We start from the raw sequence: 26,947 nt of genomic DNA on the forward strand, positions 1-26,947 counted from the left end.
CAAAAGAGCAGCTCTTGTTGAAGGAAGACGGTCACCAGAGACCTGGAAGCCTCAAGGAGGAGCCGGGGGAGTGTTGGCCTGTCCTCATTGCCCCAAGGTAATGAGCGCAAATCCAACTAGTCTTTGGTGTAATCAAATGTCATGGACATCAAAGAGGAAAGGAGGGCATTAATGAAGGTGAACGTGAAATAAAAGTGCTAATAGTTGGGCAGCTAGCCGTGCTCATCATGCATTTGGACCATGCGGTTCATGGGAAATAAGAGAGTAAGAACTTCCCAGGGAGGGTTTCCAGGAAAAGCATTTCCCTCAAAGGACCCAGGTTCGGGTATAGAAAGGAGACGGTGCAATGTCCTGTGAAGAGGTAGAAATAAGAATCCAACACAGGTTCATTCCATTAGAAATTCAAAGTTTCCAACTTTGAATAAAAAGCTCCAAATGCTTTTTATTTTTCTTTTTATTTTTTTGGAAGGAGAGCGAGAAGCATTCTGTTATCTTATAAATCCTATTTGCACCTTGAACCTGCCTTAAATCCAAACAAATACCATCTGACTATTCTTTGCCGCAGGCTAAATATATTTCAGAAATCTGGACCAGAAGTACTTAGAAAAACCGATACACTAAATTATTGATGGGCATTTCCTGCGATTACTCTGAATTGATGCATGACTCCCAGCTATTATGTTGAATGAAAACTTCTCATCAGTCTCTGTACCAGAAAGAGCTCAGTTTCAATAGCCTCACATGAAAATAGAACCAGGCAACTTGTTCAGTGCTCCTCTGTCCTTCTTGAATATTATTTAAGAAAAAAAAACCTCACCAAAAAACCATTTTTCCTTAACAAAGCCCTAGGAATCATAGTTGTCATGTATTAAATGGACCTCCGCAGACAAAGCCCCTTCTTTTTATATTTCTATTTTCTTCCTACCTCCTCTCAAAAGATTATATTTAGAACAAAGCGCTACTCATTTTCCAACAACATGTGAGTTATTGCAGTTCAGGAGTTACATGTTTGATATCAGAAACATCTGAAGGTGGATACAGGGGTAGACAAAAGTAGGTCTACAGTTCACATAGAAAATAATACAGTAATTAATAAATAATAATATAAGATTAAGCACTGTGTTCCCTGTACTCACAGCTCTAAACCTACTTTTACCCACCCTTTCAAGAACCTCTTCATATCTTGTGGGTAGAATATGGTTGCTTTTCATTCCTATGTGATCCATGATGGGATACCACACTAATATCTACTATTGAAGTTATAATTTTGAGTACTACTGCACAGTAGTATAGTGATTTAAAGGTGAGAAAATTGAAAGAGAGGTTAAATAACTTCCCCAATTGGCACACCGAGTGAGCTGTAGATTCAGATTCTAATGCATGCTTCTTTTCTTAGCAGTATATTTCCTGTAACTAAAGTATTAATGATCCAGAAATAAAATTGCAGACATTCTATGAAAGATGGAGAACCAAACAAGTTTAACGGGTATTTATTTAAATGAATGCTGGTAGGTTGGAAAGATTTTAGGCTTGAAGTTTACATTGAGATGATGATCCCTTTATTATTATTAAATAATTAGGGGGAAATGCAGTATGATTTAATTTCCGACTGGGTTTTTCGGAGACGACAGTGAATGAGAATGACGCACTGGGAAATTCAGAACATCAGTGAACAATTTAAATCAAGGTAGACAAAATTTAGGAAGCATGACAATTGGCTTTAAGACAAAATTATTCAAACTGTTTTTCATGTGTCTTCAAGGACTAGGGCAGAATTATTGAAGATTTACAGACAAGACATTCTCAGATCCCGTTTTCTCACTCCACCTCTTGAGTGTTTCACAGGTCTGTAAATTTCAGCCCATTCTCTCTGCTCCAGAGCTTCCTCGGGTCCCAGGCATAAAGTCAGCTGCTGCTTTAGTGCAATGTCCCAAGCTTTTCCCCCAGTTTTGACACCATCATCACCAACCCCTTCAACTGTGCCTTCCTCCCAGCCACCTATCGCTCTGAGTTTTGAACTTTTAATAAGGTACATAGAATGGGCAGTTTGTGGAAATGTTTATTGAAGATCACAGTTTGGGGTAATTAATTCTTCAAAAATTAAACTCTGGTAATTTTGAGTCCAATTCAAATAACACCAATTACTGAGAAGTTGAGCAATTCTAGTAAATTTAAAGATGCTATTTTGTACCCCTAAATTAATAGTTACAGAAGTTCTTTCAAGATCTGTAATTAGTTGTGAGAATCAGTTTGCCCCAAAGCAATTCAAAATGAGTTCCAACTCTAATTCACTATTGTGTTACTTCTGTGATCTTTCTGCGGAGCGAGATGAAATATATCACCACCTTCAGGAACCCCCCCTCTCTTCCAAGCACATCTTTAAACATAGTGATGTTATAACTGATGTAACCTCTCTAGGTGTCATTCTCAGCTCCCAATTTTGAATGCATCATTAAATTTGATGGATTGGATACTGGGGAAACTTGAACGGCTCTCATGTTGGTAATTCCTTAGGTGTGAAGAGAAAGGTTCCCGTAGGTTATGGAAATGCATGTTGAGTCAAGTTTAACATCTATTTGGGTTTAATGTCTCTTAAAGGGAAATAAAACATTTTCCACTCATTATTATGTTTTTTTTATTATACAAGAAACTTAATACTTCAATGTTCATTGTTATGAGTACTTATTATATTTCCTGACTTGAATTTTCTCTGTTTTGAGATACATAGGCACATTCAGCCAATGTCCAACATGAACTTCAGAGAGAAAAGACTGAAGTAAGGGGGTCACTTAAGAAGCAATGGCATAGAATTCCATTGTGTAAATGTACCACAATTTTTTGACCCATTCATTTACTGCTGGGCACCTAGGTTGCTTCCAACTCTTGGCTATTGTAAATTGTGCTGCTATGAACATTGTGGTGCATAGGTTCTTTGAAATTGATGTTGCAGCAGAGAGAAAGAAGGAGCTACTACCCTTTGCAACAACATGGATGGAACTGGAAAGCATTATGCTGAGTGAAATAGGCCAGGCATTGAAGGATAAATACCATATGATCTCACCTTTGACAGGAAGCTAAACAATAAAACAAACAAGCAAACAGAATAAAAACAAAGACGCTGAAATAGAGAACAAGTGGGCAGTGACCAGAGGGGAGAGGGAAGGGAATTTAAGGGGAAAAATGGGGAGGGATTTTGAGGAACAAGTATGAAAGACACAGGAATGAGGACTGGGGGGGGGCAAATGGGAGGGAGGTGGGGAGACAGGGCGGGGTGGGGCTGGGATGGGAGAAATAGACAAAAAAATGTACTTGAAAAAATAATTAAATAAAAATAAAAAAATTAAAAAAGCAATGGCAGAAGTTCAGAGGAAAGAGAGTGAGTGCTGCAAGACAGTCTGGACACTGGTATGGAACTAAACAGCACCGTATTTTGGGCATGCAGATTTGGGCTAATGTTGTATTGAGTGCTTTTTTTGAGATCTATAGTGCTGAAATTATAAAAAAAAATCAATAATTTTACCTTAAATAACTCATTCAGAAAGAATAAGAAAGTTATAAGATATAAATTGGATTCAAGAAAGGTAGGCAACTCATTCAGTTTGCCTTTTTGAGTTTTCAGATTTGAGTCATTTTTTTTTGTGTCACGTGGATATCCTTTGGACATAGTATATTTTCCGTTGATGGCCATGAAATGTCTCTCAACTCACGCTCTTCTTCCGTATGACCTTGTCATTCCCCATCAGGAGGTTTTGTTTATATCCCTTCCCCTTGAAAGTGGGTGGATCTGTGTGCCTATTGTCATGTAGTGTAGAAGTGATTGTAGGTGACTCCCAAGATTAGGCCATAAAAAGAGAGACAGCTTCCTCCTGGCTCTTTTCCTTGGGATGCTTGCTCTTCAAACACAGACTTCCTGCGATGAGGCAGACTTCCTGCCTCGCTGCACAGGCAGAGAAGCCCTGCATAGGTGGTTCTCTATGATAAGCCCAGCTGAAGTCCTGGATGGCAGTCAGCAATGATGGCAACTCATGTGAGAAGGGAAGTCTTTGAGAGGACACTATAGCTGACCATACGGACTTCAAGGAGTCCATAGTAAGAACTGCTAAGGTGTGCCCGGTCATTTCCGAGAACGAGGAGACATAAGAAATGATTGCTGCTGTTTTTGCTGCTACAGTTGGGGTGGTTTGTTATGTAAGATGTCAGAACTGACCCACCCAAATCAAAGCCCTTAACATACAAGTAAATACCTTAATTGTAGAAGAGAAATGCTTTATTGAAATTAATGTTTGAGAACGCTATATGTTACACTATCCCATCAAAATACAAAAGGTGTCAGAGAGCATGAGAACAATGATGGATGTACTTGTTCTGTGTCTTCCCACTTCGTTGTTTCCCTGGTCAGGAATTAACTAGAAATGATAAACACCCCTACCATCATGCCTCCTCCAGCAGCAGCCTTTCTCGTCCGTTACTACACCAGGGCGTGGGTCCAAAGTAGGGCACCCATACTCCCGGGTTTGGGGAGGATAGTCCCTGTCCATTTCTCCGTGGCCCCACGGTTATTACTAATGACACTTCTATCTTCCATTTCACTCTGACAAGCATCCTAATTTGGACAGTAAATGATATAGTCATTGTGATCTAAGGGAGTAGACCAAACACACAGCCACATAAGTCATTATTTTCTAAATTTTTCTCACCCAAATGGAAACAATGGTTAATGTATGAAAATTTATTCTTGTGTTGATTAAACTAGTGAGACCACACCAACAGATCAGGTCCCCGTGGAGGGCACAATGGTTAGGCTTCACCACATCATGATCAGGGGACCCGTGAACATTTGGGTTACATGGTTGTCTATCACAGTCATACTGAATTTACAAGGGTTTTGTATCCACTGCAATGCTGTGGTCTAGTGAAGCATGACTTGAGATGGGGGCAATAATCAAGGGAGTATCAAAGCCACTGTGCAATTTTCATTTGTTCCAGGAATGCCACGTAAAACTCACAGCATCCTTCTATGAGGCATTGCTATGCAACTTCCCATAGATGGCAAAGAAATAAGAAAATTTTTAAGGACTGAAGCCCTAATGCCATCATTTGCTAGCTAGCCTGGATTCAGCTTTGCTAAAGAAAATGGAAATAAAAGCCAAAAGTCAGGAGAAATTGCAGAATGCCGGTGTTAATCTTGTAGCCTTAGAAAATTTTATGCCACAGCAAGATAAAAAGGAAACTCAAAAGTTGTGCAGAATAAAACCCTCTGTTCAGGAAGAGGTCCAGACAGCTCTATATTCAGCTTTAAAAGAATAAAGGAAAGGAAATTTCACTGTTTTCATCTTGTTAACCTGTTTCAAGGTCCAAACATTTTTAACAATCAGAAGAGTTCTATTTAGACACACATAAACATTTTTCAAAGTGACTGTGTATTGTCACTTTGAAAAAATGGCATTGTGTAGACAAAACGCAACTGACTGAATTTTTTTACTAAACCTAGTTAAAATCTTTAATTGATCTAGTTACTTCTCAATTTCTTTTATGACATTCAAGTCTCTCACATTCCAGTTTCTTTTTTACATTTTGACTATTTTGGATTAATTTTTGAATCAGATGCTTTCCTTAGCTCTCTGCTTCCTTCTGGCAAAATACACAGAGGCCTAAGCTTTTATCAAACATATTAATTCATTATTTTCATTTAATATAATTGCCCATTATAATAGGTATATAAATGCAGTTTGGAGTATTTTATGTCTCATACAAATGCATTTATCAACAGGATACTCTGATTATAGGGAAGGGTTCACATTAATTTATAGTCACACAAAATAATGTGTAACTGAAATGCCCTCAGCTTTTTGCTGTTGTCAGAGATCACAGCTTTCAGTTCAAATATTTGTGACATTCTGTTAGTTTTCTTTCTTTTTTGAAACCAAAGTTTATTTATATTTAGAGAAAGAGAATGGGAAGGAGAAAGAGGGAGAGAAACACCAATGTGTGCTTGCCTCTCGCACTCCCCCTACTGGGGACCAGGCCTGCAACTCAGGCATGTGTCCTGACTGGGAATCAAACCAGTGACCCTTTGGTTCACAGGCCTACACTCAATCCACTGAGATACATCAGCCAGGGCCTGTTAGTTTTTGATATAGCTTGAAATTGTTTTAAGTATTCACGTTTCTGTAAATATTCTAAAATATCAAATATCCTAAAGTCATATGTATAAAATTTATTATATTTATTTGCATATACACATATACTAGATACACATATGTAGAGCATATGACATTGGAAGAGCCTGGATATTATAAGAAACAAAGTGAAATTTAACCAGATTTCTATATTTGTGCTCTCTTAAAAATGACAGAAACTATTGCCATAGAAAACCCTTTGTGGATCAACATTGGTCCATATCTATCAGGATCCATAAATGCAAAATATAGAATCAAAAGGATCTATTTAATCCTTATTATTTTAGAAGAGCTATCTCTTATTTTGAACATTTTGCTCTATTTTTCCAATACCATTAAATAAACTACACTTTTTAATAATATAGTTCACAGGCCAACATTGTATTACTCCACTTTCAGCTCTTTGTCTCTATGAGGGGATGATGATAAATAACAGAGCTGAGAAAGAGAGGACCGGGAACCCCCAACAGCACAGAGTTGGCAGGGAGAGTGATGTATTTCTCATTGTTAAACATCACTGTTGAGATCTGTCAACCAGCTTGAAAGCCAACTATAACAGTGTCAATAACTATGAAACCCGGACTTCATGCTGGAGAATGGTAGAGGATAATCAGAAAACATTCATTTCCTTGGCTGAGATAATAAGGCACTGACAGAGACATAATAGTTTTACCTGATTTTCTTTTATGCAGCTCCAAGTTCAAGGCAAACACTCTCTCACACTGCGGGAATAATACAAGCTTTGTAATAACTTTAGCCTAGGACTGAGTAATAGGATTAGAATGGTATCAAATTTGTTTAGTTGAACAGCATGTTCTGAGCTTGCACTGTAAATAGAGACTTTACACTAGGCAAGAAGAATTAACATCAGGGCAAAGTAGGGGAAGATGAAGAGGAATGGGAATCAACCAGGAGACATAAGAGGTCAGGGCAAGTCCTGAGGGAGGAACTGAACTTACAGCCAGAGGATTCGGGGAAATTCTCGCTCATGTAGTGAAACTATCCCCCATGCCTCAGACTGCCTTCCCATTTTGCCCTTGGCTCTGGCTTTTTTCAATCCAAACTTCCAAGAAATCTTAATTTCCTGACTTCCTGTTATCTCCTCTTCACTTAGCCTTTATGGAAGATTGGAATCAAAATCAAAATCCAGCATACAAAAATGCTCAGAAGATATATACTAATCTCTAATTTCTCCTCTTCCCCTGCCAACCACATCACCCAAAACAAACAATAAAGGTATAACTTAAGGTGGTACCTGGAAAGTTATGGCTTTTAGCGTAATAAATTTGCCAATCAAAATGATTGTTTTTTAGGCTTTGTGACCCAAATTTTGGATTTAGAATTTATGATCACCACAAATCCATCATTAAATGTATAACTGCATTTGACTTTATTTTGATATCAATATGAGACTTTTTATATTTATGCAACTCCAGGCATTAATTCATTGGTTAGGAAGTATATATAATTTAATTGGGCACAGAAAACAGTAGTCTAGAAAGTGTGTTTGCCACACATTGAATCTACTCCCACTCCTGGAAATTCAATACAGGTAGGTTGCTGTTGAGGAGGTTCAGGTGTCCTGAACTTGACAGAAAACTCCAGAGGGTGGGGCTTCCTATATTAGAAAAGCTGCAGGTCCTTCTGTGATAGGTCTCTAGAATTCCATCAGGGTCCCCTCTGTTTTAATTCAATTTATAATTCCTTTATAAGAAAGAAACTTCCGCCTCATGGATAGAAGCTGGGCTGTCAGAGCTGATGCACCGTGAGGTATAAACATACTGATATTATAGAAGATATAAGTATTTTGAGGTCGAATATTAGAGTTCAAAGTCCTCAGAGGCCACCTAGTGCCACTTGCTGCCCAGCCTTGGAACCCCTCATTTCTTCCAGCCATGTACCATCACTCATTTCACAGCCCCTCTGAGAATTTAATCAGCACTAGGGACCCAGGGCCCAAACACCTGCCCATACAATGTAAAACTTGACATTCAAGCAATAGATTTGAATCCACATTGCCAGGTATTCATTTCCTAAACAGGTATTCCCTCTGCACTAGGTGCTGGCCCAGGCATTTGGAAGACAGGACCGATTTCCTGCCTCTGTCGGCCTTCTGTTCTGCTGTTCACATTGATGGGTCTATGCTGGTGCAAATTTAATGTTTCGAACGTCAGTGTTTAAACTATACATTTCCAGAAGAAGCCAGGAAAATAATGAACTGTTGAAACATGTCAAGTTTTGAAGTGTAAAAATAAGAGCTCTGTCGTGATCACACAGGGGCTCCTCGCTGGATACAAGGAGCCGTGTGTAGTCTCACATGCCTTGTCACTGTCAAGTGTATTTTTGCGGAGGGAACCATCCGACAGGACTGGTCTGGGTGTCTTCTAAGGTTATTGTGAGAATTAAAAGAGATGCTGTAGGTGACGCCCTCAGCACCACCAACCTGGTGTGAACTTGCTTTAAGCATGGGCTAGTGTTTGGGAAAATAAAACATATAGCTCAAGTTCATGGACTGAATAAATATGAAACACAATGTGGAACGTGTACATGTTTCTGTTTTTTAAATTCATTTTTACTCCTTTGCCAGAAAAAAAATGCTAGTTCACAGGTACATTTTCTCAAGTTCCACATTGAATTATGATCCCCCTCTATAGGACTTACCCACACTAGATTTCATTAAAAGAGTTTTATAATACAAAGATCCACAATGAAATTTTTAAAAATCCTTTAAAAATAGATTGACCAGACATGTCCTAACAGTGAATTTATTCTCAGGTGCAATGATACCTTGATATTAAAGATCTGAGGTGTTCTGTAATTGGTCACTCAGACATACCCCATCCTGTTTGATTCAGAAGCTCAGGTTCTCTAAGTTTGAAGGGAAATCTCAGTATTTTAAGAACACTAATTTATCTATTTTTTAAAGTCCTTCAAGTTGCCAGTAGTGGATAAAATACCCTATGCCCTGTGCTTCTACCATTTCCCCATCTATTTCAGGACTTTCTGTACAAGAGCAATCCATAGGAGCTCAGTGATTTCAAACACAATATTTAGGTCTGTAGTAAATTGCATTTGATTGAAGATCACCTCAGTGATAACTTTTCTCCATCATTTAATCTAATATGGTTGTGAAATCTGACAGAGGAGTACAGTCTGAAACTGGTAATTGTCTGACATTCTTACAAAGTGTTAGCTGGCCTCCTGATTCCATTTGTTCTCCTTCTTCTTCCATTTGGCATCATTAGTGTATTCTAACCTGTAATATGGCTATGGCCTCATCTTTTAAAATAAGATTTTCTAAACTTACATTTAAAGTGTTGCCAACAAGCTAGAATCTATTAAACTGTTTAAAGCAACATAGTCAACTTAAAATAAGGAACACTTATTTTTCTCTCACTCGCTTGTTACCCAGCCCAGAGCCTGGCTCATGGTGAGTGCTCATTTTAAAAGTTCACGTAGGACTCGTCAGGTATAAATTGCCTCATAACTTCTGCCTTATGCAGTATGGCATCGCTTTCAATCGCTGGTAACTCACAGCAAACAGCACACCACCAACATTACTTGTGGATTTCAAATAAGCCCCAAATCCCAAGAAACCCATGTGTGTATGGTACTGAATAGGAAGAAACTAAAGACCAAGAAGCAAACATTTTATTCATCCTGGAAAGAAAACACAGAAAGTCAAAACTTCTCTAGTAAGGACATGTGCGAGTTTCATAATTGGATTATTACATTTTGTGCTGGAAGATTACGCCAGGTGGAGTCACGTGATCAGCACGTGCCTTTGGAGCCACCTGCACTCCTTTGAAAATACAACCCGTAAAATGACAAGATCGACACCTGAGGCTAAACTGACAGGTCTTCTAAAGCCAAATAACGGCAGAGAATATGAAGGCGGAGTTTTTGAAATTCAAAACAAGTCTCACCATCACAGCACTGCATGGTAATTAAGGCTGAATTGTTCCCTCTACCTTAAACATAATGTTTTATGTCACGCAGTGTCTTTTAGCGTCGAGAATTGAATGTCTATCATTTAGACATTTAGACATTTCAATACATATGAAATGGAGTCAACGTGTGTGTTTGCTTGGGCATTTTGAAAGGGCGTTTTTGAATTACACTGTTTTTATTCTTAGATGATGCTGTTGTTTGTGTAGTTGTGGCTTTTCTCATTGAGTATGTGTTAGGTCCCTCCTTGGATGAATGATCGTGGCTCTTTTGTAAAGTTTTGAGACTTCATGATTTTGCCTTTTGTTTGGACAGAAGACTTTATCCAATGCATCAGGGCCATCTCTGAAGGCTGGCACCAGGGGTCCTGTCCCATTTGGTTTAATGTCTATCCACACATCACAGTAAAGCATTTTCCTGTTTCCCTGTTTGGAGTCACTTCCCTTCAGTCCGTAACAAAACAGCACATTGGGCATTGCTGTGCTGCTGATGCTTTGCCCTCTGCAGTGCGTCGGTTTTACCATAAAATCCTGGACAATGACCGTTACACACATTCTAAGATTCCATTCTTGGTGTGTTGGTGCTGTCACTGAATTATAAAGTTGAAAATATTCTTAAGGTCATGAATTATATAAATTCAGAATGCTGTTTTACTGTTTCTGGATGATTTTTAGTGAAAGCTGAGTCACTGTCATTAAGCCACTACATAGAATGTTTGTGGTTAGTCTGAGGATCCCAGCCAGGAACACTCTACCCCCAATACCTGCGTGGCACATGGCTTTAGATCGCACTCCAGTGTCATCTTTGCAGAAAGGCCATCTCTGACTCCCCCACCCCTCTCCCCACCTGGCACTCTGAGTCAGCCCCGCCTGGTGTGCTTTTGACAATAGTACATCCTGAAATATGACCTATATGTTCATTTGCTTATTTGCTTGTAGCCTATTTCTAGTGTGTTTCAGGGGAGGACTTTGTTTAACTTTCTGCTCTCTTCCCAGTTCCTAGAACTACCCTTGACACCAAGCAGGTGCTCCAAAAATACTGATTAAGTGAATGAAGGATGAAAGAGGTTAGTTATTCCCAGATCCATACTTCAGTCTGAAGACTGCCTACCACACTATCCCTTTTGGTTCATTCCCTGTTTTGAGGATAAGAGTCTCGTGAACAGAGGGTAGCTCAAGGAATGGAACTTAGGGATAACTTCTCAATCTGTAGTCTTAAGAAAAATTTAGTTTGACATCCCATTACTGGAGAAATGTGACATACAAAATATACTTCCTTTAGATTTATCATCTAATCCTAAATAGCTGTCTGTTTCAGTAATCTCCATTCATAAAGGGACCTGACTAGCCTTCTGGATTAAATTACTGTTTGCCTAATGACATAATTAAGGAGGTATCATGGTGTGTATTGGGTCTAAGCACAGCACAGGTTTCAGCAAGGACGAATCGGCTTAAGCCGAGCGAATGGATTTTATTAGTCACAGCAGTACATTTCCCTCATCACCATGCTGATTTAAAAAATACAAACTGAATAGTAACAGTTGTCATCCAGTAAATCCGTTGTATGTGCCTGGCATAGTGTGAGGAGGGTTCTGTCTCACGCGAGACTCCCAACAGCGAAGGGAAGGAGGTATTCCCAGGCCCATTTAATGGGTAAGAAAACAAAGGCTCAGAGAATGTATGAAGCCCAGCTAAGGTCTTCATACATTCTCTGGCTATGGCTTGGCAGAAATGGACTCAAAATTCAATGCACTTAACTCCAAATTCTGTCTCCCAGATCTATTCACTCACCACATTTGCCGAGGCTGCCACTACTGAGAAAGAGCACAACCCCGTCCATCGGGTCCAGCAGAAGTGATGCTATTGAGTGTGGTTGGCAGGGCACAAGAATGTCTCGCACGAGGCAGACAGCAATTTGAACTTTTCACCCGAAATGTCACATGGTGTGCTTGAGTGTGACATTGTAATGTTACAGAATTACATGCTTATGATTTTGTAATAAGAGATTTTCATGTAATAAACAGGGGCGTTATTTGTGCCCGGCCCTGTATTTGCAGGAGCTCAACAAACTCGTTACATTGAATTGTCTTGAAAATAGAAAATAGGATGGTCTGTTTAAAGTGCATAAAAGTAGTGTTCCTTCCCCAAAGCTTGGTTTATACAAACACTACTCTGTATTCCCATTACCTTGCCGCTTTCTCCACGTGCTCGCTGCAATTTCTGCCTGAGAGACTCTAAATTGAAAACATGACATTAATAGCAGAAGTGGGGAAAAGGGCAATCTGTCTTATATTTCAATTTCTTGATAATAGAGTAATCCCACCAATGGGAAAGTTTATCATAAACCTCTTTTCTCCTCATCCCCCTGCGCCCACAAAAACAGCGTCCCTTTCTGCAGTCTTACCAACGTGTTCTAACAAAAATCAGTCTTTTTGAAACCCTTGAATTTGGAGATAATTTTTTTAAAAAACCTTTTTTTTTAAAGCAGGCTATAAACCTGACCCATTAGTAGTCAACCAGGAGATTTCACCCATGAACTTGCTCTGGAGTGGTCCTTGGTATTCTAAGTGCTTTTTGATGATGGGAAATAAATTGGGAGAGAACAATATGGAAAAATACTGTCAGCAGAAACAATGAAACTGGTGAATTGAGTTGATCGGTCTGATTGAACAGAAGCTAAGGTCAAAAAGGATTTTAAAGGTACTCTTCATTAGTCTTTTTATTTTCACTTTTTGGGAAGCATACTTGGCAAAATTGTGGGAATGGTAAAAAGACCCGTGGTGGCCAGGGACTACAGGGGAGAGAGAAAGGAATAGCAGAAGTCAAAGGTTGGTGGTGGGCAGTGAAATGCTATTTGTGTGATATAATGATGGGTACATGTCATTTATACATTCGTCCAAACCTGTGGATGGGAGATAGGTTATCAGTTGTGACAAATGCAGCACCCTGGTGGGGAATGCTGGTAAGGAGGGAGGCTCTGCTTGGCTGAGGGATGCAGGGAAAATTGGGAAATCTCAGTAACTTCCTGCCTTTTTTAATATGTTATTTACTCATTTTTGGAGAGGGGAAGGGAGGGAGAAAGAGAGGGAGAGAAACATCAATGTGTGTTTGCCTATCTTGCACCCCCTACTGGGGACCTGGCTGGCAATCCAGGCATGTGCCCTAAGCCAGGAATTGAACCAGTAACCCCTTGATTTGCAGTCTGATGCTCAGTCCACTGCGCCACACCAGCCAGGGCTGTGCCTTCCTGTTATTTTTACTGTAAAATGTAAACTGCTCTAAAAATGAAAGTCTTTTTTTTTTAACTTCATGTTTTCTGTGGTTATTAGAGAAGATAAAGCAGCTGAGAGTGAACTTCAAAGTTTGCTTAGGGACCTGCCCCGTGCATGTGCTCTGTAGCCCTGCATGGCCGTGGCCGGTCCAGACAGCTGACATGCTCTCCTGCAGAAAATGTTTGCTCTAAATCCCAGATAAAACAAGGAGGATAAAAGAGGCACAAGCTGGCAAGTAAGATATTTGCTTGCTGCAACTGAGGCCAGCTTATTCACAGCTAGTACTAAAAACATCACAATTTGACCAGAAGCAAGATAACATGACTGGAAATTTCCCCAATGGAAATAAAAATACGTATAGGAGAATTTTCCATGAAAATAGTAGCTGATGTCAATAATTTAGGGCACTCTTTCCACCTCTATTTTGAGGCATCATCTCTGTATATAGAAACTTTAATTAAATATATCTTGAAATTAATACCTTTTTATGTGCAATGGAGTGGAGGCTAGTAAGGCAAACTCTTATTTTTGATGTCTGTTTATTGACTGACTCATAAATTACTATTATAACTAGCTGTATTGGTTCTCTATTATTGTTGTAACGAATTGCCGCAAACTCAGAGGCTTAAGACAAATACACACTTGTTATAATTCCAGCGGTCAGAAGTTCCAAGTGGATCCTCAGGGCTGCAGTCCTCTTGGAGATACCAGGGGGACTCTCGTTACTTACTGTCTCTGTCTCCGAGAGGCTGCCTGCACTCATGGGCGTTTTGCCCCCTCCTCCATCTTCAAGGCCAGCAGCCAGTGCAGCACCTGCCAGTCTGTCTCCCTCCTTCCATTGTCACATCACCTTTCCTGACCGACCCTCCCGATCCCATCTTACCAGGACCTGTATGTCTAAAGCGGGTCCACCCAGATAACCCAGGACAGTCTTCACATCTCAACATCCTTCCATTAACACACCTCAAAAGTCCCCGTTTAAATGTAAAGTAATGCACTTGTGTGCTCCAAGGATTAGGACAGGGACGTCTTTGGGGACCATGATACTGTCTGACACATTGTGTGAACCGCTAGACAGAGGTGCCTCCTGAAACCCATGCCAGCTGCGTCTAAGCATGACAAAAGACTTTATTTTATTTTTGTCACACAACTAACAATGAATACATGAATTTACTCTCATTGTAAAATATGGAGACATTATGATAAAACCATGTCGTACTTCACCATGACCTTTAATTCCCAGGCTCTCCTCCATCCAGGTAACTGTTATTATCAGTGAGTGCTACGTGTGCCATTTGCAGATTTGCATTAATGAATATCTCTCTAAAAAGGGTACAGAGTATTAATTTTTAAAGCATAAATAATAATATACTGTACATTTTTATGTTCAAATCATTTTTCCCACAATACACTAGAAGTTTATGAAAATAAACATCATATGGTAGTATGGTTACAGAACAGACTGGGCGGGTGCTGAACGATATAAAAGACCCCCCCCTTTTTCTGGGGGTTCCTCCCCTGTCCTAGGTCTGCTTTGCCCGCTGCCAGAGGAAAGATGTCTCTCAGTGCCAGAGATTGGTGAGAAGAAAAGGAATTATTATTTATTTAAAAGTTATACAGATCGAAGTCCTTTAGAATACCCACAAATGTGCACGGTCCTTCCTTCTCCCTCTGCCCAGTCTGGGGTATTGTATCTCAGGAAAAAAGTAGAAGTCCGTGATTCAGGCTCCTGGCACCATCAGCTGTGTCGCCACCATGATCTCCAGTTAATCCAAAGCCATATGGCACCTTCTCATGCCCCACAAGCAAGAGTCCTTTTACCTTTTTTCTTCCAAGCAAAGTCTCTCCTGCTTCCTAAGCCATGTAGACCTGACCCTCACCCAAGCCGAGGGGTCCCTACTTCGCTAAAGCCGTATGGTCCTCCCCATGCACGGCTGATGTGCCTGGGTTTAAATCTCCTCACCAATCTCACTCTGCAGCCCCATTTCCGACTCCTCCTACAATCAGTTACACTTGCCAGCATTCCTGTATTCTTCTAAATTTATTGGGCTGCCATAGTAAGTCTGGGCAGGTGTGGCTTCATGGCATGGAGCTAATCATCTCTAAGCTCTCCCACAGGTGCTGTGACCAGGGGGCGTTGCCTCCCAGTTACATCTTGGGTGGAAGTCATTTCTGTCCCCCATCTCAAAGCAAGGCCACAGCTTTTTAACATATCTATGACACCAGTTAAAGGTTATAGATATTTTAAATGATCAGGCCAGAGGTTAGCTGCACAGCTGTTGCTGTTCAAAACAGCTCTGAATGGCCCTGCTCCATGTGTCCCATCCCCCAGCTCAGACTGGTGGAGGAGAGGACATCCTATATGTATATTTTTCTAATATTTTATGGATATCTTGAGTTCTGGACCTCATTCCAAATCCCTATTTGGGGCCCCCCTCTTGGCTGCACCCTGTTACAGTATAATCACCACTTCTCTGTGGATATATAGGCGTCTCATTTCTTTTTTTAAAAATAAGTATTTTTAGTTGACACTGCAATACCTCACACATGTCTCTTTGTACACTTATTGGAGTGGTTCTCTAGAAATCTCTGGGAATGGAAGTGACAAGGCATAGAAAATATGCATTCAAAAATCTAATAAATGCCACAAAACTGCTTTCTAAGTAACTGCACCAGTTTACCACTAGCAATTATGGGGAATTTTCTTTTTCCCATTTAAGCTCAGCAGCATTTGACATTATTGCATTTTTTCCTAATTGGGTTGTTTCTTTAAAAAGCATTACATTCTTTCTTTAATTTCCATTTCTTTCCTGATCAGTGAGGCTGCATGTCTTCTCATGTTTACTAGGTTTCTTCTTTTGGAATTGCCTGTTTACAATCTATTATCATTTTTTGTGAACCTTTCAAATGTAAATTTGTAAGAGTTGTTTTTATATGCCAGATACTAACTTTTTTGCTTGTTATGTACATTTTAAACACATTTTTTTCTGTTGTTTTGTTTAAAAGTTAATTTATGGCATTTTTTTTAGCATAGATAAGGTTTCAATTTTGATGTCAAATTTATCATTATTTAACATGTTGCTTTCATATCTTACTTAAGATAATCCCCTTTATTCCACAATTATAGATGTTTTACAACTATCATGCAAATTTTTTTATATTTATATTTTTAATTAATGTAAGTACTTAATAAAAATTAATATTTTAAATTAAAAATTTTTTGATTTCTATGAGGTAGGGTCTTTCTTACCTTTACTATTTTTAAAGTTAATACTCAGATATTCAACCATACTTATTGAATAAGTGTATTGTTTCCTCAGTACTTTGAAACACCAACTTTTTTTGGCTTTGATTTATTTTTACAAAAATCTCCATCAAAAGTGGATCTGCTCCTGGATTCTTTTGACTTATTGATATGCTATTCTATTCTTATTTTAATACCAGTCTGGTTTAATTTCCCTCTGTTGTTAATATGTTTAAATATATTTGGGAAAAAACCCCTTTATTTTTCTTCAAAAAATGTCTTTGATATTCTTATGGTGAAAGCCTTCTACATTCCACATTCATTTTTGCATCGACCTATCATTTAGACTTGGATTACATTAAATTTAAGACTAATTTTTAGAGAATTATAATACATTTCTTCATTCAGATGATTATTTCTGTCATTCTGGATAATTTTATTAAAAAAGGAAAAGAAAAGGACTCACGGACATGAACTTGCAGCAAGCAGTGCGGTGACGGTAGGGACTGGGCGGGGTGGAGGTGGAAGAGGGTGCAAAGTGGATAAATGGTGATGAAAAAACCACAATAAAGATAAATGAATAAAGAATCTTTCATATGTTTAGTTAATATCTGTTTTAGTGAGTTTTAAAAATACCTTTTAATTTATTGTCTTAATGCTTTGGCAAAACATCCCATGGCAGTATTTTAATAAGGAAGTGATAGCAGAAAAAAATTTTTTTGCCTAGTGTCTGATTTTTATCTAACATTAGGTATGAGGTTTACTCTTGGTAGTTTATGAGTATCTTTTATCAGTCAATGCAGTTTATTTTTAATTTTCCTGAAGTAGACATTGTTGACTTGGTTTGTAATAATTTGTTTAGTTTTTTAAAAAAATAATTGTATCATTGCCTTTTAACTGCCGTGGCCTCAGTGAGAAACTCTGAGCACCAGGCTCTGTAGTCTTTAGAACTTGATAGATGTTGCCAGACGCTTGGGAGACTGGCCTGCTTTTCCGAGCTGTCTGCCATGTTCTTGGCCTCTGTTTGGGGAAGATACTTCTGTGCTTGCTCCTTTGTCTATGACAGGCTTGAGGAAGGAGAGTGGAACTGCCTGGCTACTTCTACTGAAAATCCACATTAACCACTGGAAAGCTCTAGGACTTGGCCCTTCCCTAGAAGGATTTAAAATTCTGGTCTTTCTTTAATTCTATCCCATCTATCAAACAAAGCATGCCTTTAATAAGTTAAAAATAGATTTAAAAAGTCTCTTTTGTTTTCTGCTGAGTGTTATGAATTTGTACGTTTTTAAAAAATCTTTTCTAGTGATTAACGACGGGAAGATGTAGCAGCAATTTGCAGTTTGTTCTTTAATAGGAACATAGCGTTTAGGAGGCCTGCGAAAGGAGTTTTGTTTTTATTTTTTGAATGTGTGCACAGCGCATGCCCTATGATAGACCACGTGACCATATGGCTAATACCTAGTTCTCTTTGTTCTGTTAGCATCACACCAACATCGCTCCCATTGTCATTCTGTTAGCTAGAACTCAGTCATACGTGGCATGATTGACTATAAGAAAAGCTGGAAAATGTGGGTGTCCAGGAGAAAAAGGAGACAGGATTTTTTGGTGACTAGCCAGCAGTTATTTCCATAGTTAGTAGACAGCAGACCCAGAATTGAAAATCAAGTTTTCTGTGCTATTCTTATTTACACCACAATACCCTTTAGTTCTTACTTAAAAGAATCAAAAATGAGTTTTGGTACAGAATAAATGCTGTCTACTGAACCTTACCAGTTAAGCAGCTGCCGCAGAGAGAGGCTGACCCGGAGCCGGCCATGGGCACCCTTCAATGTTTCTCCACCTTGCAGAGGACCGCCAGTCTCCCCTCCCTCTGCCTGAACCCCCAGACCTATGCAATATTTTACTCTCAGTGTTCCTGCACCCAAGACCTAAGTCGGAGCCTTGTCCTCAGCCAAGTTCACAAGAACAAGTTTCCCTTTTGACCTCCAAGTTAGCTTTTCCGTCACTATCCTCTGCCACAGGGGGACTGCTATTGCTTCCAAATGGACTCCTCGGGGTTATTCTTTGCCCAGATTGTGTTTGGAGGTCGCCAAGACCAAATGGAAGTGTGCCCACCCCCTACTCCCCCCACCATGATGTGGGCATGTCTCCTACTCCAGTTCTTTCCTAGTGGACAGGTTTCTGGTCCTTCCTCATGCCTTCTGCGTTATGGTTTGAATTAACGGCTAGACCCTGCTGGGAAGTCCTAGTAATACAACAGCTTTCTAACCCTGAAACCTGACCTTAGAGAGTCTGGAAAAGATATTGCATCTTAATTTTGCCAAGGTGTAAATCACGCCAGCTCAAACACAGACCGCTAGTACCATATCTCCCTCCAAGACAGCCCCACAAAGATCTTTGCTAGCTTTCGTTTTGTGTAGTAAAAGGTACACCACTGTGAACTATGTTCATGAGTTGGCTGAATTAAAAAATTGTCCGAAAGTGTATTCTTAAATATTGATATTTATTAACCAATGTGCTACCAAACTGGCTATATATTTTTGAAATCTCGACCGTCTTTTCAGTCAATCCAGTGGTTATTTTAGTTATTTTTGTCATTTTAACTTTTTGAAAGTGTAACAGACATCCTCAATTTCCTCTAGAGTCTTTTTGTGGAGTGACTATTTATAAAAAATGAGATATATGAAATGCCCATAAGAGGTGAAAGTTTTCTACTTGTTTTCATTTTTTTATTGTCATCACACAGAAACTCATTGGGTAAATTGAAGCAGGGAGCAACAATTAATCTAAATTATGAGCTCACACAATAGGAGACTGGGAACATAATAGGACTAAGAATAAATATACGGGTTTCTTTGCAACTTCTAACATCTTCCTGTTAGAGCAGTTTAGGAGAACAAACCTCTGGTTTTCTCGGAGCCACTGCAAATCCAGGTGCCACGTCGTGAACTCTGTGTTGCAAAACCGGGAGCTACAGGGACCCCGAGTAAACTACTTGCAATGAAGTCTCATGTTGATGTGATTCAGGGTCGGTGTTTTGCTTGTTTAGACATCCGCTTAGGTGCTCATCTGATGCAGCACTGTGCACGTTTGTAGATACCGCTATGCCTATGTTGCTACTGCCACCAGTGGCCATGGCCCTGGTCCCTGCATGATGGATTGCTAATGCCCATTTGTCCTCTGGGTGCCTGCCACATGCCAGGTGGCATTTTCCCACTGTCAAATGCCCCATTGATAGGTAAACAGTGCTCACTATTTAACTAGTTTCAACTCACTATTTCACTATTTAAGTTCAATTCTTTGGTGTCATTGATTAAAGATACATTTGGCTTTAGGGTTTCTTAAAAAAAAACCTGGCACCAGGTTATACATTGCACTTTGTAAAGAAAAATTCAGCTCTGAAATAATTTGGAGCAATTTGCTTTAGGCAGCGAGAATAGTAGGTGCCAAGGCTCTGAGGGAAAAACATACTTAGCTTGTTCTATGAACAGAAAAAAAGCCAGTAAGGCCTGTGTTAACAGGCCTGAGTCTGAGGGGCGACAAGGTGGGAGGGCTTGCCTGGGCCTAGAGCACTTCAGGGCTGAGAGACCCTGGTAAGGAATCCAGGAATTCCTCCTCTGTATTTGGGGAGGGCACTGGAGCAGTGCAAGTATGGGGGTGATGTTAATCTGTCTCAGTGGTGGCAGTATTTTCAAAACACCTATCTGGACAGAATAGCTGTGTAAAGGTTGTTTGGGTAAGGAAACCAGACTCCAAACCAATAGCAAATGCTTTGTGGTAGGCACTGTATGCATAGATTACCATTATAGTCAGAGACAAGGCAAAGAGATTACCACTTTTATTTACTGCTATTTTAGAAATTTTAGCTATGTTATAAAGTGAATAAAATAAAGGATTCATTTTAAGTATACATAAAAATATCACATTTAAGGAAATATAAATAAAATTTTAAATGCTTATTTTATAAGAGCAGTAACTATTGGAAAAGGAAATGAAATTGTTATTTGTAGATAACATGAGTGAAAAGTAGGATACACAAACAAATCAATAATTACAAAGTAAATATACTGGTGTAAAACACAGTAGTCTCCTGCACATCAGCAGAGACCAACTCAAAGGTAAAATAGAAAAAAAACCTACATAAAATAGCAGTAAGAAATATGAAATGCTTAGAAATAATTAAGAAAATACTTAAGAAAGCTAATGAAAGATTCCTGAGCCACAGAAAAGAAAGCTTGAGGGACATACCACATTCCCAGATGGGGAATCAAAATATGTTACATGTGTCAGTTCTTCCTGAATAAATTGATAAATTTAAGGCAATCTCAAAGTCACATGGGATTGATACACAGAGAGAAGATTCTAAATATTCAGGCAGCCCAGCAAAAAAGATCTCCAGCCTCTCTCTCAAACAAAGGAATGTGCAAAGACAATAAATATATTATAGCTTTGACTGATGTGGGGAGAGACGGTCCATCCTAAGAACATTCTAAGCATGAGAGCTACTGGTTATTAGGTGATTAGTCAGAAAGGTAAGTGCTACAGGTAAATTTGATTGTGGGGAAGTATCTAGAAACAGTGGAGAGAATTAGGAGAAAAATCTATCAATAAACATTTAAAGTGTTGCTGTTATATTACAAAATAATCTGTGCTTATCTTTGTAAAAAAAGGATATAAGACAAGCCCCAATGTACGTAGTTATGGGCAACAGAGGCAAGATAAGCCCAGGATAATGAGAAAATAATGGCCAACAGGTAACATTTAAAAATAAATTTCTCGAGGTATAATTTACATGCAATGAAAGGCATCTGTTCTAAGTACATCACTAGGTGAGTTTTGACAAATGTGTAACCCACCAGCACGGCCACCACCCCAGGCAGGACACACAGCCCTTCTGGCACTTCATGCTCCTTTGCAGTCACTCTCTCCCACCTGTCTCCATAACCATTGACATGCTTTCTATAATTGCAGACCCGTTGTTTTCTGGAATTTCATATAAATGGATCAATGACAACATAAACAGCGGTCCCCCTTATCTTCTTGAACTTCATCCTCCTCCTCCACGCCTTCTTCTCCAGCAACAGACTTGGAGGGAATGCTCAGCTGAGGGGGTGTTTTGTCTGAGAATGCCTTCCTCTGGTTACCCAGCTCGGCACACCAGTCACTTCCATCTCTCCTTCGGTTCTCATTGAGATGGTTATCTTCTGGGGAGTGGGGGTTGAGGGGGAACCTCTTTGTGCTGTGATCCAGAAACTGCCTTCGGGGCTCAGAACAAACAAACCAAAAAAACCCTTGCTCGTTTCTTTTTCCTCAGGTCACTTGGTTCTGCACCATCTGTTTTGCATTGTCCCTTGTAATGGAAAAGAAGTTGTTTAATATCTTTTGTCCCGTTTCAGGTGTTTGCATGGGGAGAGTAAGTTTCCTTCTAGCTAATGCATCACGGTCAGAATCAGAAATTAACGCACAGGTTTTTAATGAAGGACCTTAGTCTCATTTCCTTTTGAGCACAGACCCCTTAGTGACCCTCAAGGTGTGGTCCAGAAATTTATCCACATTGTTCTCCTGAGCAGCCTATTAAATGCAGAGCTCTGGGCTCTGGTTCAATTTTGGGACTGTAGACATACCATTGTAATTGTAAAAGCTTCCTTGGTGATTCTGAAGTCTGGACATTTTTCGTTCTTTGGCTTTGGTCTGTCCTTTATCTCCTGCACAGAGACATTGCCACCATCTGCCCATCCTGCCGAGACAAAGGGTGTAGAGCTGGGTTTTTATTTATTTGTTTATAACACTAAATTTATTTAGGGCTAACATAGGTTAATAATGTGATGTAAGTTTCAGGTGTACAATTTTATAACATATCATGTGTAATTCCAATGTGTGCTCACTATCCAAAGTTAGTCTCTTTCTGTCACCATATATTCAACCACGTCTAACCTCATCATCCTCCTTCTTCTCCACCCCCACTCTGGTGGCCACCATATTGTTGTCTGTGTCTATGAGTTTGTTCATTTGTTGCTTTTTGTTTTATATCCTACATATGAGTGAAATTATGTGTTTCTTATGCTTTCCCATCTGACTTATGTCACTTAGCACGATACGAGTTCATCCATGTTATTGCAAATGCCAATCTTTTATCCTCTTTTATGGCTGAGTAGTATTCCGTTGCATAGAATGGAACCACGTCTTTATCCAATCCTCAGCTGAAGGACTGTTTTCATATCTTGGCTATTGTGAATAATGCTGTCATGAACATGCTGACATATATCTTTACAAATAAGCATTTTCAAATTTTGGGGGGAAGAGCTGGGCTTTGAAAGGGCTCAGGCAAAGCAGCTCAATTACCCAGAAAGCAGTGCTCTGGAGGTCATGGTAATGGGTGTGTTTCTTGTGTCTCTTTGATGCCTTCTTTCTGAACTGTGGATACTCAGACTGTGTTGTAGGCATATAGGCTGCTTTTTTTGGTTTATGAAAGACAGTATGTTTGCACCAGGATCACCAGCTCACTGGGTCACCGAAGAAAAATGTCCTTAAAGCATCACGGTGGTGGCATCAACCTCTGAGTGATGCACAAGGCTGATTGCAGGGTGTGCTGTCTGGTGTTTTAGAGAGGATGACACAAAAAAGAACACGGTGCCAGGGAAAACAACTCCCCAGAAAATGACCCTAATTTTCTCTTCTCCCTGCTGCATTTTTCTTTTCTATTCTTTTCTCAGTTTAGCCAGGCACCAAGCTCTAAGCATTAGTCACTAAAGGAGTTATTATATCAGAGTTCCTGCATTTGAAGAGGACTCAAATGCAGAAATAAAGCATTTATTTCTGTATGCAGAAATAAAGCATTTATTTCTGTGTCCAGAAATAAAGCATTTCAATAACAAAGAGGTAACAATAGAGTTTCCCAGCAGCAGTAACAAGCTTTTATGAGGGATATTTCACCTGTGAGTGTGTGTGCTCCAGAGAAGCTTCCCTTCCCGAGAGGCAAATGATGAGAATTGCATGTATCATTAGGCATATTTACACAATAGAACACTGAACAGTCATTACAAAGAATGAAGTGCACTGATATGCATATGTATGTATACAAAAATAACAGCATGTGTGGAGAAAAGATGGAGAAATATAATACGTTATATCCAATAGCAGTGGTCATTTCTGGAAGGTAGATTTTTGGTGGGAAGGACATTCCTTTCTAAAGTTAATTACTTCTGTAAGGTTTGAATTTTATATAATTTGGATAATCAGAAAAATAAAAAATGAAAAGAGGACTGCCAAGTTTGCCTAAGTGAAGACTGTCTGGTGAATCATAAATCAAGAAACGTAAAACATATCAGCTTCAGTGTTTAAATATTTTCTGCGTGTTCAGTTAAGAGAAGGTGCCTTTTATGTTAAGATCGTCAAGCTGAAGAAACCAAGTTATATTTTCTGTTTTACAAGCATTGATCATTTCACTTGTAATGAGTTCATAGAAGCTTCATGGAGAATGGGAACTCGTAGAGAGAGAAAGGGAAATGGTATGACAAGAAGTAAGGGTGTGCTCCAAGAAACAAGTACAAAATTGGACCAAAGTATTGGGCAGTCTTGAAGGGGATCATAGTGACGACAAGAGCGACAGCAATCACGGTTCCTGAAGAGCGTGTGAAGCCCTTCACCTCACTTCATCCTCACAGCAACTCTCTGGGGACCTTCAACCTCCCTGAGTCTCACATCCTTCTTTGTCAAATGGGTACTTTAACTGTCTAAGGCACAGGCTTGCTGCGAGAACTAAATGACACCATGGGTAGACAACCCTTGGCATGGTGTTTGGGACACAGAAGGACTGGTAGCTCTGGTTATCATCCCCACCCCCGTTTGATGGAGGTGGGGATAAAATCTAAAGCTTGCTTGCCCGAGGGCCAGGAACTAGGGAGCGGCAGAGCCCAGGTCTGAGTCCCGGCTCCTCTGTTTCCAAGTCTGATTCAGTGTTCGTGTGAAAAGCCTGCATGTTGGCGTTCTACACACGCTTTCTGAGCATTCCACGGTTCTGATGCTCGCTTTTAGGGTAGTAATGGACAAACCTGCCCAAATAAGGCCTGCTGCCATAGTAGATAAGCACATCGGCGATGCGTGCATTATTAAAGGCATCGACAAAAACAGAGCTCACATTTTCTGAAGACAAGACCATGTTCTTTAAGTAGAATTTTTAGGTCAAAATGCATTTTTCTTAGAATGGTACCCCCACACAGAGTGTGACCATTGTGTTTCAAATGCTAGAAGTAAGGAACAGCATGTTGCCTGTGCAGTGTGACTCTGCCACCAAAGGACAGATGGCTCAGTCCAGACCCCAGACTTCCTGGCACAGTAACCTTGCCAATATAATGGGAACGGCTCCAAGGACAAGCGTACCATGAGATGGGGCAGGGCGAGGTATTGCCTTTGCTACTGCTCATTTGAAAGGATGAATCAAGCAAAGTCACCTTCACCAGGGAAATTATTCTGGGGACTGGAGAGGAAGTCGAAGCGATAGAAGCGAAGAAGCAAGAGCAGCCTGTCTGTGGGCGGAGGTCAGTGATGCCGAAAGCTGGGCTGCCAGGCCAGGGAGCATATTTTAAACAGGCAAATCCACCCTGGCTGGTGTGGCTCAGTGGACTGAGTGCTGGCCTGCAAACCAAACAGTCACTGGTTCGATTCCCAGTCAGGGCACGTGCTTGGGTTGCAGGCCAGGTCCCTGTATTAATATTTCTTTCCCTCTCTTTCTCCCTCCATTTCCTTCTCTCTAAACATAAAATAAATAAAGTCTTTAAAAAACCAGGCAAATCCACTGTCATGCATGTTTGATGGGAAATGCAGAGCCCAGACTAGCAGGGAAGGGTGGTACTGATCTAGTTCAGCTTGTTCTAAACAAAATTGATGTCCTGCCTTTGTGTGCTAAAGAGAAACTTCTGGTTAAGTTATCCAAACTGAAAAAGAAAGTGTCCCCTGAAGGAGCAGAAAGTGAGAAGTGAGGATGTGTTGAAAGAGGAGCAAGGATGGGACTCACAACACAGACATTTCAGAATCAGGCCCGTATACCCGGTGTAGAGCGAGAGGCATGATGGGAAGAGTAGCTTTACCTGAATGTAACCCCCAGACCGGAGCAGGTTAGTGTAACCCGCTCAAGTCTCCTGTCTGGCACCACCGTCTGGCCCAAATCAAACTTGCTCTGGGACAGTGGTCGGCATGTCACTTGGTGTGTACCCGTCTGTTTATAGTTAACAGGATGGAATTTAAGGCAGAAAGCAAATTCTTAAATTCCAGCCACCTCTATCAGGTGGGCTTCCGTTTCACCAAATCTCTGGACAGAAGGAAATGCTCACCTTGTGAAAATAGTACGGGGGTGCCCATTCACATAAACACATAAGAAGAACCTGGTTCTCTCATCCCCAGGTGGCGGCCATGATGAAGAAGAGACTTTGGAGCCTGTGGGACTGCCTACCGCAAGAAGGACATGAGGATGGTGCTCTGTACACAGTCAGAGGGACGATATTCCCTGGCCCTGGGGGGAGGGTTTGAGGAGAGAAAAGGGGAAAAGAAAATCAAAGGAGGGTAGAAGTAGGGAGGTGTGTTTGCCGGTGGGGCCTGGAATTTTCTAGACTATGCAGCTGTAGCCAGTCTACAACCATTGAAGATCGGATTCCTCTTTTGCTATGGACTGAATGTGTCGCCCTACAATCCATCACTAAAGCCGGATCCCTAAAGTGACGGTATTAGGAGGCGGGGCCTCTGGGAGTTGGTTAGGTTACGTATGAATGTGGGGCTCGCATGAATGGGAGTAGTGTCCTTCCCAAAAAGGGACTCCACAGAGCTCCCTGGCTCCTCATCATGTGAGGACACAGTGAGAAAATGGCCATCTGCACCCTGGAAGAGGGCCCTCCCTGGTACCCAACTCTGCTGGCATCCTGGTCTCGGGCTTCCAGCCTCCAGAGGTTGCAGAAATAAATTTCTGTGGTTTATAAGCCACCCAGTCTCTAGCTTTCTGTTACAGGAGCCCCAGCCTGACTGGGACTCTTGTATTATGTCAACACATAACAGTGACTATGCCAGTACGGTAATTGAAAGATTTGGGCAGGGAACTAGATATTTTCACTTTTCTCTATGTCCTTGTCTTTTTTATAGTGGATATGCATTAGCTATATAAGGAAATAAATGGAGGCTTCAAAATAACTTGCACTGAGTGGTAGCTATAAAGAACAAAAGCAACCATGAGCAGTTGTCTCTGTTTCTGGGCCTTAAAGAGATCTAAGAAGAACCTTACTCCCCTCTCCCCTCTCCTTTTACCCTCATTCTAACACC

At 40.3% G+C, this 26,947-nt stretch overlaps 1 long non-coding RNA gene across 1 annotated transcript in view; it reads left to right on the forward strand.

Moving 5' to 3' along the window:
- LOC128626318 (uncharacterized) overlaps nucleotides 1-26,115 on the forward strand; it is a 38,288-nt gene extending 12,173 nt beyond the window's left edge. The window contains exon 4 of the long non-coding RNA XR_008390249.1: nucleotides 26,042-26,115. This is a non-coding gene — a long non-coding RNA (uncharacterized LOC128626318). The remainder of the gene's footprint in view (nucleotides 1-26,041) is intronic.
- The last annotated feature ends 832 nt before the right edge of the window (nucleotides 26,116-26,947 follow it).

The sequence above is a fragment of the Artibeus jamaicensis genome, unplaced genomic scaffold, assembly GCF_021234435.1.
Source record: "Artibeus jamaicensis isolate MK-2021 breed Jamaican fruit bat unplaced genomic scaffold, CSHL_Jam_final contig_2170, whole genome shotgun sequence".
Lineage (NCBI taxonomy): Eukaryota > Metazoa > Chordata > Mammalia > Chiroptera > Phyllostomidae > Artibeus > Artibeus jamaicensis.